We start from the raw sequence: 4,478 nt of genomic DNA on the forward strand, positions 1-4,478 counted from the left end.
ACTTAAGTGTCCTTACAAACAACGGTATATTGCTGGGTCTTCCAAGTGCTCCACGAAACCTCTTTCTAAATTATTAACATCTATTTTATCAGCAGTCAAAGCCGGGCTCCAAAGTTATTGTGAAACTGCCTATTCTAGAAGTGGCGTGAATCAGATGTGGATACTAAAAAATTCGAATGATCTTTTAGAGTACATACAATCTAAGACTCTCTCATCTTGCAATAGTATTAAAACATTTGACTTTTCTACACTTTACACTAGTATTCCCCATTCCAAACTAAAAGACAAATTGAAAGAGTTGGTATTACTTTGTTTCATTAAAAAGAATGGCGAACGTAGATACAAGTATCTTGTCTTGGGGAGGAATAAATCCTACTTTGTAAAGAATCACTCTGATTCAAACAAAAAAATTCTCTGAAACTGACATTATAAAGATGCTTGATTTCTTGATTGACAACATATTTGTTACGTTTGGAGGACGTGTTTTTCAACAAACTGTCGGAATTCCAATGGGAACCAATTGTGCCCCTCTTCTTGCCGACTTGTTTCTTTATTATTATGAGGCTGAGTCCATACAGGAACTTCTTAGGAAGAAAGATAAGAAGTTAGCAATATCCTTTAACTTTACGTTCCGCTATATAGATGATGTTCTCTCACTAAATAATACAAAATTTGGTGACTATGTTGAACGAATCTATCCCATCGAACTAGAGATAAAGGATACTACAGATACAGTTAAGTCTGCCTCATATCTTGACTTACATCTAGAAATTGACAATGAGGGTCGGTTGAAAACAAAACTTTACGACAAAAGAGATGATTTCAGCTTCCCAATTGTGAACTTTCCATTTCTATGTAGCAACATTCAAGCAGCGCCTGCATACGGAGTATATATCTCCCAATTGATACGATATTCCCGGGCTTGTATTTCCATCATGATTTCCTTGATAGAGGATTGCTGCTCACAAGGAAGCTATAAAACCAAGAGTTCCAAATGGTGAAGTTGAAATCATCCCTTCGTAAATTTTACGGACGCCATCACGAGTTGGTTGACCGTTATGGAATAACCGTTTCACAGATGATATCTGATATGTTCCTTATGTCGTAACTACAATACCCTTCCCTTTTCACGAATGTGACCTACCGAATTAGACTATTTACCGGATTTGTAATAACATAAGCAACACGACGGGTGCCACATGTGGAGCAGGATCTGCTTCTGCTTACCCTTCCGGAGCACCTGAGATCACGCCCGGTTTTTGGTGGGGTTCGTGTTGCTTAGTCTTTGGTTTTCTATGTTGTGTCATCTGTACTATTATTTGTCTGTTTGTCTTTTTATTTTTGGCCATGGCGTTGTCAGTTTGTTTTCGATCTATGAGTTTGACTGTCCCTCTGGTATCTTTCGTCCCTCTTTTTTAATTATTTTTCAGGACAAGTGCCTGTAGTAAAAAGGTATGTCGCTCTGTCATAATTTTCCATGATATATGTTCCATCAGTAGTGATTTATAATGCGTTAATATGTGTCTAACATTCTAACTACTATTCCTTCTACAGTAAAAGATGGCCTTCAGAAATATTATGATTGAAGTATATTCAATAAGTGGCGTCAATCAGCTGTGAATTTAAACAAATTCCAAACATCTATTCCGAAATCTTCAATCACAATCTTGACAATTTTACAGTGATATTAAAGCATTAGATATTTCTACGTTCTACACTACTGTTCTCTATAATCAATTGAAAGATCGACTACAGACAACTTCTCATAAACAGTGCTTTTACTTCAAAAATAAGAATCGTATATACAAATTATTTGTTCAGGTCATGCATTATCTTACTTTGTGAAGTACCACACTGATTCCAACAACAAATCCACTGATTCTCATATCATCAAAGTGCAGGTCCTGTTGGATCGAGACCATATTTGTTGAGTTTGATGGATTAATATTTCAACAGACAGTCGATATTCAAATAGACACTAATTGTGCACCCTACCGACCGACTATTTCTTGTACCCATTTGAAGAAGAATTCATACAGAATCTTGATATTATATAATCTATGAAAATCACTTTCCAATTGCCATCTTAACATTTTCCAGCATATAAACATATAGTATGTCCCATCGTATAGCGTTAACATATATCAATTAATTCGTTATGCTCGTGCATATTCACACTATACGGACTTCTTTAACATGGATGTAATGACACATAGCCCCAAAAGAGTTATTACGAAGATACGACTGAAATCGACACTACATAAGTCTTCGGTCACCATCAAGAATTGGTTGATAAATACTTTATGTCTGTTTCTTTACTCACTGGCGACATGCTTTCGCAGTCTTCACGTGTTTTTTTTAACAAACATTCGGCATTCTTCTGAAATCAAACTATGTCTCTTCTTGTCAACTTGTTCTTTTATTCAATTGAGGAAGAATTCATACAGGAGTTTCTTGGGAAGAATGAAAATAAGCTACTATTATCCTTTAACTTCACACTCAGCAATACAAATGAGGTCCTCTCACTAAATAGTTCAAAGTTGGACACTATGTTGAACGTATTTATCCGATCAAACTTGTAATAAAGGATACACAAGATACAGACAAGTCTTCCTCGTATTTTAATTTATATCTAGAAATTGATAATAACTTTACGACATAAGAGATGATTTCAGCTTCCCAGTGGTGAACTTTCCATTTCTACGTAGCAACATTTCTGTAGCACCTGCATACGGATTAGATATCACCCAGTTGAAACGGTATTCAACAGCAATTATGTTTCCTGTTATGATATCCTTGAAAGAAGGTTGCTGCTTGCAAGAAAGCTATCAAACCAGCGTTTCCGATTGATATTGCTGATGTCATCAATTCGAAAATTTTACTGACGCCATCACTAATTGGTTGATTTGTATGTAATATCGATTTCACAAATGACGACGGATATATATGTTCCAATTGATGTAACCACAACCTTGTCCTTTTTATATCGAATGTGACTTCACCGAATGAGATTTATTACTGAATTTGTACTTACATGAGCAACAATACGGGTATTACATGTGGAGTACTTCTACATTTTCATGTCTACAAATATCTTGATTTTTTTTCTTTACCACAACTGAACCAAATGAAACCAAATATGATAAGATTTCTTGTTTTGCAGTTTGCAGCTAGAGGGTGTTGTTACTTTGGTTCTGATTGGCCAAACAATATACTCGCTAAACTGTAATTGGTTTTTAATAAGAGCTAATTAATGAGAAAAATATCAAACATTTTAGATCTGTTGGAGACTATAAGGAAACGTATAAACATATTTTTCAATACTACCTAACCAGAATAATCAAATATGACTTGACCGGTCCTTAAATACGAGGTATTCCTTGTTCCTGTTACAGTGGTAACGCACTAACTGTGTACAGAGTTATTTTCATCATCATCATTTATAGTGGTTCTTATTGGCAAACCAGTAAGGTCAGAAATTGCCAAGCTATTAAACCAAGAGTTCCAATTGGTGAAGTTGAAATCGTCCCTTCGTAAATTTTACAGACGCCATCACGAGTTGGTTGACCGTTATGGAATATCCGTTTCACAGATGACAACGGATATGTTCCAATTGTCGTAACTACAATCCCGTTAGCTTTTCCCCGAATGTGACCAACCGAATTAGACTTATCACCGGGTTTATACTAACATGAGCAACACGACGGGTGCCACATGTGGAGCAGGATCTGCGCACCCTTCCGGAGCACCTGATATCGCCCCCAGTTTTTGGTGGGGTTCGTGTTGCTCAGTCTTTAGTTTTCTATGTTGTGTTTTGTGTACTGTTGCTTGTCTCTTTCTTTTTAGCCATGGCGTTGTCAGTTTATTTTCGACTTGTGAGTTTGAATGTCCCTTTGGTATCTTCGCCTCTCTTTTATAGTAAATATACAAAAAAGAGCCGCTGCAATCAGTTCAAATCATATTTGACAGGAAATTTCTAGTGCGGTATTCCTTTATTGATTACTCTTGGTCTCCACAAACTTGCCAAATATAGGCAATGGGAAAATAAATAATCTCGTTTTGGGCATCACTGTGCTAATTGAAATAAAATGTGCCAGAAAAATATATCTATCAATATAAAAAAGCATGCTGACGATTTCAATGCTCACTACACATATTAATGAAAGAAATACAGCCTAGACAAATAGAGGTCACATGCATAACCAACAATGGTGCGCAAACACCTGTAAACAACAGTCAGTAAACTTTCAACATTATTGCCAAATACTGACTAAAGTCTGTAGTAGCCATATTGGTTAGCTAGTTTGATTGAAATTAAATATATAACCAGTATGGTGAATGCGAGCTTTTGATATTTGCTCTAAAAGGGGTTTCGTTCCTAAACAAGACAAAAGACAAAACAGCCAAAAACTCGATATACTACACTCAAGTGCATTCGAGTATTGCGTTTCATTTCACATATGTTTCATTAGAAAATC

Source organism: Mytilus californianus, unplaced genomic scaffold, assembly GCF_021869535.1.
Source record: "Mytilus californianus isolate M0D057914Y unplaced genomic scaffold, xbMytCali1.0.p SCAF_9, whole genome shotgun sequence".
In the NCBI taxonomy this organism is placed as follows: domain Eukaryota; kingdom Metazoa; phylum Mollusca; class Bivalvia; order Mytilida; family Mytilidae; genus Mytilus; species Mytilus californianus.